The sequence below is a fragment of the Gopherus flavomarginatus genome, chromosome 16, assembly GCF_025201925.1.
Source record: "Gopherus flavomarginatus isolate rGopFla2 chromosome 16, rGopFla2.mat.asm, whole genome shotgun sequence".
Lineage (NCBI taxonomy): Eukaryota > Metazoa > Chordata > Testudines > Testudinidae > Gopherus > Gopherus flavomarginatus.
In genome coordinates this window covers 17630859-17647002 of record NC_066632.1, presented here as the reverse complement: position 1 = coordinate 17647002, position 16144 = coordinate 17630859, and the positions used below count along the sequence as shown (strand labels likewise).

Genomic DNA, 16144 nt, shown 5'->3' with positions numbered 1-16144 from the left:
GGGAGGAAGAACAGGGGGGACTTTTAAAAAGGGAAAAGCCGCTTGTGTAGGTGTGCTGGATCTGAGGCATGCTAAGTCTCCCAGCACCACTTTAAGATCTCAAATAAACTTTGCTTACTTCTCCACCCTGGTGTGTGTTCATTGGCGCTAAGCACTCCGGGCACGAACCACTGTTGCTTGCCTCGGGCACCCTCTGTGCCTGCAACAATTTTGGCATCCCTGGGTGGGCCTCGAGGCTAAAATCAGCCTTGCCCGGACCCCTCTCAGCGGCCGGCGGATCGTGGTGACAACCGACGCCCAGCGCGCACCAGTGACTTCACCGGGGGCCTCGGCGGAGACGCAGTTCGACTGACCCCAGAGGGCACAACGGTGCAACGCGCTCGAGTAGTGGAGAAGCAGTTGAGGGCAACGGTGAGGAACCGGTCCCTTGGATAAGGTAGGAACAGTCCAGTGGTCTAGATTTTTGCCTGTTAGGATCTGGGGACGCCCAGTGTCACCCTAGGATATGGGGCAGGGACAGAGTACAGGCAGGGCACAGTGTACACCCTTAGAATGCATTCTAGTGAATTGGGAAGTGTTTGGATCAGATCCACTAACTAAAAGCAAACTATAAAGTTCTGTATAGTAGACTGGCCTCAATATTAACTAGAGGACCAGAAAAGGTGGCCACCGGAAGGATCAATTAATTATAACACAATCCTCCAATTACTCCTGTTTTGGCAGCGAACGGGTAGCTTCTGAAGCTGTTTGTATGGAGAGCTCTTGTAAAAATCCCCCACCATAGCTCCTGTTCTTCCCCCTGTCTGGCAGAGTGCAAGGATTCAAAAGCAGGTTAGGGATAGTGCAGGGACAAAGGAGGGACCTGTTTAGAAAGGGGAGACCCTATGTTCTAGTGCACTCTCTCCCTGTTGTAGCTAAAAAGCAAGATCAGATGCAGAATGGTACTGGGGGCCAGTGTGAGTGACTGTTACCGGAAGACGCCCAGAGTACCCTGTGAAGCAAAAGCTCGTGACTAGGACTACTCTAACGCAAGCCCGGTAACTAGTGGATCTTTAGGAGGTCCGACTCATGGTGGGCTGACTCAGCCTGGCATCGTCCGGTGAGGAAGCTACCTGGGTCTAGGAGTGTGTGTACCCATCTTCCCTCCCCCTTTCCTTTCCTTGTGGGCTACTGACAGTCTGATCATCTCACTGGATGCAATCAGAGTAAGCAGCGCCATCTCCCAGAGACTAGCCGACGCTCTTTGCTGAAGGGAGGTGTAGGAGGGTCGTGGCCATCCTCGTTAGCCTCTCCTGTGTGAGTACCCTGTAGGGAAAATTCCTTAGTTTATGAGCCGCTAGTGCGGACAGGGCACCCTCCCTGTGTGTGTAAGTGGAAAATGGGTGGGGGGCAGTCTAAACATTCCACCTCACCCCCTAAGGCTACCCCACATATTACATGTACGTACATTATGGTTCAACAACCTGCAGGTATTTAGAGAATTGGAATATTTACACACGTGAAAATCCATCTAAACAATGCCCACTAGAAGGTACTTCAATCTAGATAAGATCATACATCTAAGAGGAGAGTTTAATCACCAAAAACCCTTGACACAATGTGAACAAATTTGTCTATTGAGGAAAGGAACGGGTTAATTTGAAATTCAGCTTTGCTCAGGGACAAAAAGAAAGTTGCTCTGCGTTCAAGGTCAAGAATCAATGCAGACTATGCTAAGTACAAAGAAAAACTGCTTTCGGCCCCAGCTGGCTGTGGAAAAAGAACAGAGGCGAACCAAAGGCAATATAAATTACAGAACTGAGATTACGTTTGCAAAGCTTAACTGTCCAGTAAGATCCAACAGTGTGCCTTTGTGACCCCGGAGCCAGTGTGGCTTGGTGACACCAAAGAAGCCACAGGCAGCTGACCTGGACTGGAATCTCTGAAAGAGACGCTGCAGGAGATTCCAGGGTGTAAAAGAACAGCCCTCCCAAGAGTGGAAGCATGTTGGAAATTCTGGACAAGCTGTATACAGGATAATCTCCCGTCCACCTCTCCCCCTTCTCTGAACATTATACACAGAAGTGGCCAGTCTGGACGTACGTGTGTGAGTATGAAAGGTGCTTCGGGCTTGGGGCATTAATGTTTTCCTGAGTGATGTGGGAGCATTCCCAACACTCTCCATTGTTGTTTTATTATTTTATTAATGGAGCTTTAAAAATTCAGTTATATGGTGTGTTTTCTTTATCTTCCCCCAATGATCCTGTAGTGTCAGCCTGATCACCTGACATGAGGAATAGATTGGTAACAGAAATTTGTCACAGTTTGGTGAGCAATTAAGAAGGGGGGAGCCCTGCAGAATTTACACCATCTATTTGTTTTACCCTTGTTATTTTATGTTTGCTTTGCTTGGTACTGTTGATGTTATATGTTGAAAACTGCATAAGTAAAAGTGAGCCCTAACAGGATAAGGAAACGCTAACTGGTTCTGTTCTGTTTAACCGGTTACTGTTGTTTTTCTGCTCTGTTCATTTGGGTGTTAGGAGTGTGGGCGGAACTGAACCTCTCGTTCATAATTCCTCGGAGTGGAAGCCATGCCTGCGAGGAAGCTTTGAAGTCGAATTGAGATCATTCTGTCCCGTCCCCTGTAGCGGTCAGTGTATAGAAGTGGGAAAGCCCGGCTTAAACTGTAAGTTCCTCTGCTCTGTGTAATTCTCTTTTCTGTTTAAGTGTCAGCAGACAGATGGATGGGTCTCTGGGTAAACCCTCTAAAGGGGTTTGGATTATATGGGCCATTTGTTTTTGTCCAGGTGACAAGCCTCATGAGGGAGGACTCGGGTAGTCTTGTGAGTTAGAATGTTTAAGGGAAGAGACCAGGAGGGGTGGGGGCTAGATGAGAAGCCCACCCTCCTAGCTAAACTGGTAGTGGAACAAGTTGGTGCCCATGGAAGGGACGGTTCAGCAAGAAAAGCAGGATCAGTCCCTGGCGGGCAGGCAACAGACAAAGAGATTGAAAAACGGGTTGGAAAACCTTTGAGGGTGTAGTGGAAGGAAGAAGTCAGTAAGTGTAAGCATAAAAATTTCAAATACCCAGAACTTACTTGAAATGGTGAGTTAAGTTAATAAAAGTGGCTGTTGAAAGACAAGCAAGTAATTTAAGAAAAAGTAAGAAGTTAACTGTGTAGTTGCTAAAAAAAACAGCAGTTAAACTTTGTAAAAAAGCTAAAAAAAAAAGTTCTTGGTGTCTATAAAATGTTTGTAAATAAATTCAGGCAAAGAAATTATTGAATTGCAATCATTTAATTTGGCTATGAACAATTTAGTTAAATTAGCTAAAAAATGTATACAGTGTCATGTAATTAAAAACCTGGGCTGCCTATAAAACAAATACAAAAAATATGGGGTAATTCCTCTGTTTTGCCTGAAGTCAACAAGAGTATTTGTATATTTTAAGCAATAACTGTCTGCCCAGAAGGGATAAACCTCTGTTTTTTTTGTCTTTCAAATAACCAGAGAAAACTGAGGCCAGCTGAACAGCATTCAACGTACCATGCATTTACTGGCACAATAGAAATTATGTTTTGTGTTCTATGTTCTGTCCTGTGGTGTTTGTCTTGTGGCCGAAATTGTTGTGTTTAATATTTTTATAAAATAGTCTAGTTTAAAATCAAACAAAAAGATTAAAATAAAATGCAAATACTTGTTTTATTCAACTTGAAATACAAAGTGTTTAAATAAATCAAAAAATGTAATATACTAAAGTCTAATGCATTTCCTTAAGTAAAAAAAAAAATTAATGGGCCAAATTGTTAATTGCAAAAATTGTTGTTAAAATTTGCATACCAACAGTCTTTAAAAGCAAGGACATAAAAAGTTAACCCACTCCCCATATTGTACCTGGGATCTTTCTGGCTACCTCAGATTTCTAGCCAGGGGGCTGGGAATGGTGGAAAGCTATTGAACTAAAGGTTAAATTAAATGAACTCCTCAAAGTGGGTGTGCGTGTTCTAGCTTGTTGCTCCAAAGTTCTGTAATAAGGTTATTTTAGTAAAAGTGTATGTGTGGCATACATTGACTAATAAAACTAATGTACTGTATAATAACAATGTTTACGTGTTCATTTAAAAAAAATGTATAAGTAAAAAATAAAAGTTTCCTTTGCAGGTTAAAAAAAGCCAAAAAAACCCAAAAAAAACAAAAAAACAAAATAAGTTAACTGAAAAAAAAAATTAGCAAGCTCAGGCTATAGATAAGACACTGACTCCACTCAAGGACACTGCTCACAGTCAAGACTTGGCTAACAACCAGGAAAAGGAGGGCTTGAATTTGCCCACGCAGCTATAAGGTTTGCAAAACACTGCCAGGCACGAATGAAATGTGTTAGGTTTCTTTTCTCATAGGTAAGGAAGCGCTACCCGAAGACCCTAGCAGCCCTGCCACTCCTTGGAACCAGGAAACTGGACTGATGTAAAGGTCCACCAATGAAAGACTGCTTTGGCTCCATGCTGAAAAGGCCCTTATTAAGTCCTGCTGACTATCAACACCGCTGTGAAGTGCCAGCGACTGACTGCCTGTACCCAAGAGTCTCACTGCAAAAAGACCCCTCCACTGCAGGAGAATTCTCCTACTGATGATTAGCCATTTCTCCTTCTAGCTCCACTATGCCTTCTGGACAGCAGGGGAAAAGTACAAGGTGAAGTACTAGTAACCTCTCCCTTGTCCACTGACAGATCTACTGTGCCTTTGAATTTTTCTAGAAGAATCAAAACCATTACAGGGTGATGTGCTGGTAACCTCTCCCCTGTAGGATGCTGAACCACGACTGTTTTGAAAAAAAAGAAGGAACACTCACTCCACTGACATTGCCAAAGTCCAGGAATTCCTGACTAGAAAGAACATTAACAACTGACCCTAGTGAAGAAACAAAGAATTATACACTGGCGGGAGGACATTTGTGGGACCCATGCCTGGGAATGTGGTATTGATTGGAGTTTGGGGTTTATTCTACAAGCTGCGCCCTGTCTCCTGGAAAGTGACTAATAATGTAAACCCCCCCTATGCTATTAATGTTGATGCCTTTTAAAAGTACCTAAAAATAGTTAAATAACAAATGTAATACAGTACTACACCAAGGAAAGATGGTATTGAATATCACTGAGGCTGGGAAGGCATTGCAGTGGAATCTAGTATGTTTAGGAATTCAGGATTTCCTATATGACCAGCTGATGGCCATTCGGAGTGATCTTGAGGACCAGACTTGGCCCACTGCCCTTACAGACGCATCAGAAATACCATCTGATCTGTGATCATGAAGACATACGTGGACACTTCCTGGGTGGAAGTGTGGCTTCACAGGGCGGAGTGTGTGCCCTTATAGGGGATGAATGCTGTACTTATGTCTCAGAAAACACACAGGATATTAACAAGCACATCCTGTCAGCCGAACAGGCTTCCAAACATCGGAAGGCCCAGAAAAGGGAACCCACTATTTCTGATTCCCTCTGGGGCTGGTTACCCAACCCGGGGGGACTAGGGGAAGGCATTGTTTGCCTCCTGCTCACTGGTGTGGTGTTGTGTATCGTTACTCTCCTCTTGCTTGCTTGTTGTAAAGCACTCCAGCTCCCTAGAGCTTAATCGCTTTTTGTCCTCAAAGTATGAGAAAACTCAGCCAAAAGTTTGTTAAGTCTTCTCAAAGGAGGGAATTGTTGGTGTCACTAAGCATAACCCTAGGTAACTCGGGAGGGTGGAAGGCCACAAGGGTATGAAGCCTTCCTGGTTTTAGGTCTCAGCAGACAAAAGTCCCTCCATGTTTGAACTTTAATCGACCTAAAAGGCCAGGTGTAACAGCCGTTATCAGTTGCAACAGTTCTAAATGGTCTAAAGCAAAAATAATGAGGCCTGTGCACCTTTAGCAAAAGGACAAAATAACTTGCAGAAGGAAAACTTACTAACGAGCTGCTGCAGCCAAGATTACTTAATGCACCTGCGCTTACGTAACTGCTACAGGGAGAGGAAGGACGAGGGGGGGAAAAAAACTTTTGAAAAGGAAAAAGCCACCTGTGTAGGGGTGCTGAATCTAAGGCATGATAAGTCTTCCAGCACCACTTTAAAATCTCAGATAAACTTTGCTTGCTTCTCCACCCTGGTGTGTGTTCATTGGCGCTAAGCACTCTGGGCACGAACCACTGCTGCTTGCCTCGGGCACCCTCTGTGCCTGCAACACCCCTGCCCCATCCCGGCATCGCCTGCCCCCTAGGCCACTGAGTGTTACCTGCTCCAACAGCCTCAGTGCCCTGCCCCATTCTGTCAGCCACTCCAAGCTCACTGTGACACCAGCACCCCTTGGCAAAGGATTCCTGAGGGGGGGGTTCAACCCCCAACCCTGCTGTGGTCATCTGGGACAGGGGTTAGAGTGTCCCCACTCCGGAGTACTCTCTCTGCACTGGGCACTTCCCTGACCCACTGATCATTTCATACAATTTAAGGCAAATACAAGTTGTTTAATTAACAATTTATTTTAAAAAAGAATAAGGAAAAATGGGACAGGTTAAAGGAAAACCCAGGGCACTTCAGTCTCTTCCTTGTAGGTCCCAGAACTCTTTCTCATGCCCTAGCTGTGCTGCAGGGATACTGCGGGTTGGACACTTGTTCTGGTGGTGGCCACACACCTCCAGGCTTTGGGTGGTGGGACCATTCTTCCTAGCATCAGCCCCCCCCATCGGGTTAAGATCCTCCTCCCAGTCTGGCCTGCAAGGACCCTTGGCTAGGGGGTATCTTTCAGCACTGGGCCCTTTACCCAAGGTCCCCCCTTGGCTGGCCCCAGTTGCTCACCACACCTGAAAACTCACCCCAAGATCATAAGACGTGATAAAATTGTGAGAGCTTAGCTAGCAACTCTGAAGCGCAGCTCCCTCTGAGACGCAGCTTCTCCCCAGGAAATTCTACACACACGTGCCCACAAACTCCACATTCATGCACACAGTGTACAGATTCACATGGTGCACACACACATACTATACCAAACATATAGTGCACACAAGTACCCTCCCTCCCCCCCACCCACAGCACACACACACACACAATTATTATTTATTAGGTGTATTATGGTGGCCCTTTGGAGGCTCGGTCTTTGACCAGGACCTCATTGTGATAGGTGCTGTAATAACACAGAACAAAAAGATCGTCCCTGCTCCATACTACATGTGTGCACAGTGTACACATGTGCTCGCACGTGCACACGTCCACATGTATTTACACAGTGTGACCCAAGATGCCTAGAGTAGCCCACACTGAAAATGCCAAGGTCAGGGCAGGCTGTAAAAAGGAGAGCAGATTCTCCCCAAACTGGTGGTTAACACGGCAGCTAGATTCACCAACCAGTGACAAACCGTGCTCTGGATCCCCCACACTGGTTATCGAGACACTGAAGAAAAAAAAAGAAATCACACTGTTCCCTTTGCTGCATTCTAGTTCTCTGGCTCCCAATCAGCAAATAGGTCCAGTAAAGTGAGAAGTTATTTAAAACTGTGCTCACTATACAAAATGTTCTTCTGACCCCAAAAGGCCAAGCACATTACGCGATCAATACCCATTTGGATTTTACCCAAGATACTACACTGACAGCCAATCCCTTAGTATCTTAGGGTATGTCTAGACTACCCGCCATATTGGCGGGTAGTGATCGATTTCTCAGGGATCGATATATCGTGTCTCATCTAGACATGATATATCGATCCCCGAAAGCACTCCCATCGACTCCGTAACTCCACCAGCGTGAATGGCGGTAGCGGAGTCGACAGGGGGAGCCGCAGACGTCAATTCCGCGCCGTGAGGACGAGAGGTAAATCGATCTAAGATTCCACTTCAGGCGGAGGAGGCTTGGAATTATTTCAAGTCAAAGCTGCAGAAACTTTCAGAAGCCTGCATCCCAAGAAAGGGAGAAAAAGTCATAGGCAGGAGTTATAGACCAAGCTGGATGAGCAAGCATCTCAGAGAAGTGATTAAGAAAAAGCAGAAAGCCTACAAGGAGTGGAAGATAGGTGGGATTAGCAAGGAAAGCTACCTTATTGAGGTCAGAACATGTGAGAAAGGCTAAATGCCATGTAGAGTTAGACCTTGTAAAGGGAATTAAAACCAATAGTAAAAGGTTCTATAGCCATATAAATAAGAAGAAAACAAAGAAAGAAGAAGTGGGACCGCTAAACACTGAGGATGGAATGGAAGTTAAGGATAATCTAGGCATGGCCCAATATCTAAATAAATACTTTGCCTCAGTCTTTAATGAGGCTAATGAGGAGCTTAGGGATACTGGTAGGATGACAAATGGGAATGAGGCTATGGAGGTAGATATTACCACATCTGAGGCAGAAGCCAAACTCGACAGCTTAATGGGACTAAATAGGAGGGCCCAGATAATCTTCATCCAAGAATATTAAAGGAACTGGCACGTGAAATTGCAAGCCCATTAGCAAGAATTTTTAAGGAATCAGTAAACTCAGGGGTTGTACCGTACGACTGGAGAATTGCTGACATAGTTCCTATTTTTTAAGAAAGGGAAAAAAAGTGATCCGAGTAACTATAGGCCTGTTAGTTTGACATCTGTAGTATGTAAGGTCTTCGAAAAAATTTTGAAGGAGAAAGTAGTTAAGGACATTGAAGTCAATGGTAATTGGGACAAAATACAACATGGTTTTACAAAAGGTAGATCGTGCCAAACCAACTTGCTCTCCTTCTTTGAGAAGGTAACAGATTTTTTAGACAGAGGAAACACAGTGGATCTAACTTACCTCGATTTCAGTAAGGCATTTGATATGGTTCCACATGGGGAATTATTAGTTAAATTGGAAAAGATGGGGATCAATATGAAAACTGAAAGGTGGATAAGGAACTAGTTAAAGAGGAAACTACAATGGGTCATACTGAAAGGTGAACTGTCAGGCTGGAAGGAGGTTACTAATGGAGTTCCTCAGGGATCAGTTTTGGGGCCAATCTTATTAAATCTTTTTATTACTGACCTTGGCACAAAAAGTGGGAATGTGCTAATAAAGTTTGCGGATGACACAAAGCTGGGAGGTATTGCTAACACAGAGAAGGACCAGGATATCATACAGGAAGATCTGGATAACCTCGTAAACTGAAGTAATAGTAACAGGATGAAATTTAATAGTGAAAAGTGCAAGATCATGCATTTAGGGAGTAATAACAAGAATTTTAGTTATAAATTGGGGACACATCAGTTGGAAGTAACAGAGGAGGAGAAGGACCTTGGAGTATTGGTTGATCACAGGATGACTATGAGCCGCCAATGTGATATGGCCGTTAAAAAAGCTAATGCAGTTTTAGGATGCATCAGACGAGGTATTTCCAGCAAAGATAAGGAGGTGTTAGTACCGTTATACAAGGCACTGGTGAGACCTCATCTGGAATACTGTGTGCAGTTCTAGTCTCCCAAGTTTAAGAAGGATGAATTCAAACTGGAACAGGTTCAGAGACGGGCTACTAGGATGATCTGAGGAATGGAAAACCTGTCTTATGAAAGGAGCCTCAAAGAGCTGGGCTTGTTTAGCCTAACCAAAAGAAGGTTGAGGGGGATATGATGGCTCTTTATAAATATATCAGAGGGATTAATATTGGAGAGGGAGAGGAATTTTTTAAACTTAGTACCAATGTGGACACAAGAACAAATGGGTATAAACTGGACATTAGGAAGTTTAGACTTGAAATTAGACAAAGGTTTCTAACCATTAGAGGAGTGAAGTTCTGGAACAGCCTTCCAAGGGGAGTAATGGGGGCAAAAGACATACCTGGCTTTAAGACTAAGCTTAATAAGTTTATGGAGGGGATGGTATGATGAGAAAGCCTAATTTTGGCAATTAATCAAAGATCAGTTGCCAAATTATCAGCAGGTAAATATGCCCAGTGGTCTGGGATGGGATGTTAGAGGGGATGGAATCTGAGTTACTACAGAGAATTCTTCCCTGGATGCTGGCTGATACTCAGGGTTTAACTGATGGCCATATTTGGGGTCGGGAAGGAATTTTCCTCCAAGGCAGATTGGCAGAGGCCCTGGAGGTTTTTCGCCTTTCTCTGCAGCATGGGGCACGGGTCACATGCTGGAGGATTCTCTGCAGCTTGAGGTCTTCAAACCACAATTTGAGGACTTCAGTAACTCAGACATAGGTTAGGGGTTTGTTATAGAAGAGAATGGGTGAGATTGTATGGCCTGCATTGTGTCGGAGGTCAGACTAGATGATCATAGTGGTCCCTTAAAGTCTATGAGTCTATGAGTCCCCGAGCTGCGCTGTTTTCTGTATTCCAGATAATCTCTGTGAGCCTAATCCCAGTGCCCAGTGAAGTCAATGGGCGTCATTCCACTGAGCTCCATGTGTTTTGCATGAGGTCCAATTAGTGATGCAAACAGATCTGTTCAGGAGCACGAAATCATGTCATCTTGGCACAGCAACAAACCAGTGCCAAGGCCAGTGGGCCCAAATCTTCCATTATTTGAAACCCCCAAGATCCCTAGCACTTACTTTGGGAGGTTTACACACACACCCCAGCCTTGTGCCTCAGAGCTGTTCATATTGTCATTGTATTGCGGTAGCGCCAAAAGGGAGCCACATTGGCCTGGGCACTGTACATACATATACGGTGCCTTGCTACATGGCTGGAGATAGCATGCTGAGAGCTGTGCACTCCATGCTGAAGCAGAAGGAAGCCCAATAGGAGATCTCTGTAAACTGCACTTTGTCCTCCATTTTTAGTCACTGAGCAATTATTTCTCCCCACCCCATGTACCTTGGAACATCTGCAAACTCTGCCAGCAAAGATTTTTATATCATCATATCAAGTGTTATCAAAAATGTGAACCAGCAGTGAACCAAGAACAGCTATCTGAGGGACCCTGCCAGAAATAGCCCTGCTCATTGATAACTGCCCATTAACTACTACAGTTTAAGATCTGCCAGTGACCAGTTTTTAACCCATCGAATGTGGGGTCTTTTAATTCCATATACTGTGAGTTTTTAAATCAAACTGTGATGGGGTACTAAGGCAAATGCCTTGAGTAGTATAGCCTAGCAACACCTGTATCAACCAGAGCCATAATCTTGTCAAAAAAAGACTATCGGTTGGTTTCAAAAGACCTGCCCTCTGGGAAACCCTGCTGACTGGAATTAATAATATATTTAGCCTCTAATTCTTTGTTGCTTGATTTGTTAGATTCATAGATTCCAAGAGCAGAAGAAACCATGGCGATCGTCTAGCCCTGAGGGTCTACAGAGTATGTCTAAGATTTCCAAAGGGTTCCGCACATACAATCACAATTTTTAGGGGCCTGCAAATGAAAAAAAGTTGAAAACCACTAGTCTAATCTGATCTCTTGTGTAACACACCTCATAGAACTTCCCCAAAATATTTCTTGTTTGAACTAGAACAGATTTCTTTGAAAAACATCCAAGCTTGATTAAAAAATGGCCAGTGATGGAGAATTCACCACAGTCCTTGGTGTTCCAACGGCAGGTTCCCTTCACTGTTAAAAATGTGTGCCTTTTTTCTAGTCTGAATTCGTCTAGCTTCGATTTCCAGCCATTGGATCTTGTTAAACCTTTATCAGTCAGAGTTAAAAACCTACTATCAAATATTTGTTCCTCATGTAGCTACATATAGACTGTGTGCAAGTCACCCGTTAATTTGGGGAGATGTCGTTTCACATCCTCCAGTGTTACAGATCATAAGCTTTCTATTTTAGCCACAGCATCTGGGATGGGTGCTTCTTTCCAAGGACAGAACAGAAATAGTTCTTGAATATTTCTGCCTTTTCTGCACCACTATTTACAACGTGACTGTCTACATCTAGCAAAGGACTTGTACCAGCACAAGGTGTGTTTATTTTCTTGATGTTATTGTCTTGAATCCTACTGGCCATTGATATTTCAGTGGTTCCTTTGACTTCCCTTAGTCACCTGTTGTGGAGAATGTGGACACTGTGTAGTGCCACAGCCTAGGTGTAAACGGGTTAATATTTCCTCTGGGACAGGGTGAGAGAAGGGGTGTAGGTCTCAAGCAGGTAAGTCTGGGTTGGTTTGAATGAACTATCAAGGGAAGCAGAACATGTGTGCTCAGCAGGACGGCACCTGAGACAAAGGGACCAAGTGGGTGTGTGGGCTGTGCAGCAGAGAGAGCTGGAACACAGGGATTTGGGAGCAGCGGGGCAGGGGATGCTGCCAACTCAGGCTCTGAGCTCAGTTTGGCTTTCCCAGACAAACCTGCCCCCCTCAGTCCTGGAATCCAGGTGACTAAGGAAGAGGGCATGGGCTGAACAGGCTGTGTGGTGTCACTGCCAACTCCTATTGGCTGCATTGCTGCCAAAGGGGTTGAGTCTCTCACAGGGCTCTACACTCAGCTGGACTCACTGGGGAGCCCTGGCGAGAAGCAGACGGGCTCGAGGCCCAGCACTCAATCTCTCAGTTGTGGGATGATCCCCCTCATGGTGATCCCTCTCATAAGAAGTGGAGGCCTCAGGCCTAGAACAACAAAGGGAGCAGCCCCAGAGTGACAGTAATAGCTGAGGAAGAGACTCATTCTGGTGGCTCTTTCCTGAACCCTGCCAGCTTGTCAGCAGTGATGACAAGGACAGAAGTTGGGCACCGAGTGTCTGAGCCATGTATTGTGCATACTTACAGCCATAGGGAGGTACAGAATAAAGCAAGCTCCGACTATTGACTGACATGCAACCTTACGGAGACTGATAACACCACGGATAGAAGAAAAAGCAACTGGAGAGCACCACAAGAGGGTTCCACCATTTGGTAATACCTGTTGTCCCAAATGATCATCTTTTATGAGCCTTTTTCCTGTTCCACCCTGTAGCCATTCGGACTCCTGGTCATCCTTGGGAATTAGCTCGATTTCCAGCCCAGAGTGCCCTCTGCAGGCGGGTGATCCATCTGTCACTGGCCCTCGAGTCCCTCCCAGGATCCAGTGCCCCTTTATCTGGGGTGCTGCCCCCCTAGCAGTACCCCCTCTCTCTTTGGGTCTCCCCTCCCCGGGAAACTCCCACCCACTATCCCCACCTCACCTCAGTATATAGCTACTGCCAATCATTGTCTAGCCCCTGTGCCCTGGGACAGACTGCAGTATCAACCTACTCATCACTGGCAAGGTTGGGTTTGGACCTGCTGCCTTTGTCTACTCCTGGGCTGCCCTCTGCAACCCCCAGTACCTGTTGTCCTTGTACTAGGACGTAGCCAGGCTGGAGCTCCCCAGCTTCTCTGCCTTTCCCCAGTCCTGCTTCACTCAGATACCCTGTGTCTAGCTCCCTGCAGCCAGGCCCTTCCCCTCAAAAAGCCGAGAGAGACAGTTTCTTCTGGCTTCCCTGGCCTTTCCTGTTGCTTAGTTTGGGGCATGGACCCAGCTGCAGCCACGTCCCCCAGTCAGCCAGGGTTTTACCTTGCCCAGCCCCAGCCCTCTGCAGGGCTTTTCCAACCCCTTCCAGGCTGGAGCAGGTGGTCACCCCGCTACACCCCCCGCCACAAGTACATGCCCACATCTGATAATGTTTCAGCCTCTGCCCAACCACAGTTAAATTTCCAAGAGTTAATACCTGTCTGTTGTAATGTTCCTTTTTTTAATTTCAAATAATTTTCAGTTGTTTGCAGTTCTCTCTGATGGTTTTCCATGGATAGTCTTGGGATGGAGCAAGGCCAGACAATGGAGCCTTGCATTACATCACCAGCTAACCACAGCAGGTACAACTCCCTCCTGCTTAAACAGGCCATCACTGAGATTGCCGGTGACTGACTTTTACTCCAAGTTTATAAAGCATGTTGTCAATATACAAACATCATTCCTTAAATATTACCTGTACATATGTATGTCCTGTAATGAGTACGAATCTTGACAAGTTATGAGCTTTCTGTAGAAACCTTACAGATTACTGTTTATGGAGCAATATCCTGCAAGTGCTGGTTGGTGTAGAGAGTTTGTCAGGTCAGAGGTGAGAGATGTTTGCAAAGAACAGGGGACCCTTTGCCAAGGAGTCTCTATGTCACACCTCCTCTGTCATTATTACCACCCCTTGGTGCTGCTCGTGTAATTCCCCTAGCAGCCTTTTCTGTAAGGTTTCTGGTATTATTACTCATAGGTACCAGGGCCGGCTCCAGGCACCAGCTGAGCAAGCTCATGCTTGGGGCAGCAGATTCTACGGGGCGGCATTTTTTTGTTCGCTGCTCCGGCCGCCCTGTAGGGGGCTGCGGCGCGGAGGAGGGAAGCGCCCTGCAGCAAACTCGGCAGGGCAGCCCGCGTCCTTCCCTCCCCGCCAACTGGAGCGGAGCGGAGCCTTCCCGGCAGGCAGCGCAGCAGTCGGGGCCACGTGGCGAGCGCCCCACTGAAGCGCTGGCCGCCCCCCTTTTCTCTTCCCTCTGCTCCCTCTCCTTCCTCCCATTAGACCAGGGCCACACTCTGCAGCACATGGAGTCCCTTGGCTCTGGCGGCCCTGTAGAGTTTTTTGTTTTATTTTTCCCCTGCTTTGCCGGCCGCACCGTGTTCCCCCCCTGCTTTACCGCTCCAGCCATGCCATGTTCCCCCCCGCTTTGCCGCTCCATGTTCCCCCCCCGCTTTACCGCTCCAGCCGCTCCATGTTCCGCCCCCACTTTGCCGCTCCAGCCGCGCCGTGTTCCCCCCCTGCTTTGCTACTCCAGCCGTGCCGTGTTCCCCCCTGCTTTGCCGCTCCAGTTGCGCTGTGTTCCCCCCCAGCTTTGCCACTCCAGCCATGCCGTGTTCCCCGCCCCACTTTGCCGCTCCAACCGCGCCGTGTTCCCCCCCGCTTTGCCACTCCAGCTGTGCCGTGTTCCCCCCTAGCTTTGCCGCTCCAGCCGTGCCGTGTTCCCCCCTAGCTTTGCCGCTCCAGCCGCGCCGTGTTCCCCCCCTGCTTTGTCACTCCAGCTGCCCTGTTCTTTTTTTTTTTCCCCTGCTTTGCAGCTCCAGTGGCCCCGCCCTTTTTTTTTCCTTTTCTTGGGGCGGCAAAAAAGCCAGAGCCGGCCCTGATAGGCCCCATGGCAAACAACCATTCTCCATGGATAACTCCACTTTCCTGAAATAGCAAGGGCCAAGTTGCTCTTTGCTTGTGTGATTTGGCCACCCTGAAAGTGCTTAGTGCATCGGCCTTAACTAAAGCAGCGTCTGTGCTTCTTTCCAGTGCAACTTCCTTAGCTGCAATAGGGAGATGATTTAGGTAAGAGACTGTGTACACAGGCAGCAAAGAGTCCACCACGTGCATCTGACGAAGTGGGTATTCACCCACAAAAGCTCATGCTCCAATACGTCTGTTAGTCTATAACAGGGGTAGGCAACCTATGGCACGGGTGCCGAAGGCGGCACACAAGCTGCTTTTCAGTGGCACTCACACTGCCTGCGTCCTGGCCACCGGTCCGGGGGGCTCTGCATTTTAATTTAATTTTAAATGACGCTTCTTATACATTTTAAAAACCTTATTTACTTTACATACAACAATAGTTTAATTATATATTATAGACATAGAAAGAGGCCTTCTAAAAATGTTAAAATGTATTACTGGCACGCGAAACCTTAAATTAGAGTGAATAAATGAAGATACGGCACAGCACTTCTGAAAGGTTACCGACCCCTGGTCTATAAGGTGCCACAGGACTCTTTGCTGCTTTTACAGATCCAGACTAACACGGCTACCCCTCTGATGCTTGAATACACAGGATTTTCTCTCTGTTTCCCTGTGTAAAGAAGCAAATGGGACAGTGAATCTGATGGTGTATGATAAACATCATGCTGGTAGGCAGCTGAGATCACAGCGCATCTCTGAAGCTTAGCTGCCTCTAGCAGTGGAACACCTGCCTTTGGGCCTAGGGCAGTGGTCTCAAATGACCACAAGGGCCACAGGCTAGTTCATTGGCCTGAGGGCTGATGAACTGACACACACACACCCTCACTGACTCCTGCCCTGCCCCCACTCCACCCCTTCCATGAGGCCCCGCCTCTTCCCACCCCTTCTCTGCCCCCATTCCAAACCCTTTCCTGAAGTCCCCACCTCAACTCCGCCCCCTCCCTGCCCCCAGAGGGTGCATGAGCGGTGTGCTGGGGCTCAGGGCAGGGAGTTGAGGTGCAGCAGGGGGTTGGGTGCTTCTGGCTCCGG

General features: G+C 46.7%; 1 protein-coding gene across 1 annotated transcript in view; it reads left to right on the top strand.

Moving 5' to 3' along the window:
* Positions 1-5153, top strand: part of RASAL3 (RAS protein activator like 3) — a 74564-nt gene extending 69411 nt beyond the window's left edge. The window contains exons 19-20 of the transcript XR_007769893.1: positions 2523-2668; positions 4380-5153. The gene's annotated coding sequence lies outside the window, so the exon portion shown is untranslated. The remainder of the gene's footprint in view (positions 1-2522; positions 2669-4379) is intronic.
* The last annotated feature ends 10991 nt before the right edge of the window (positions 5154-16144 follow it).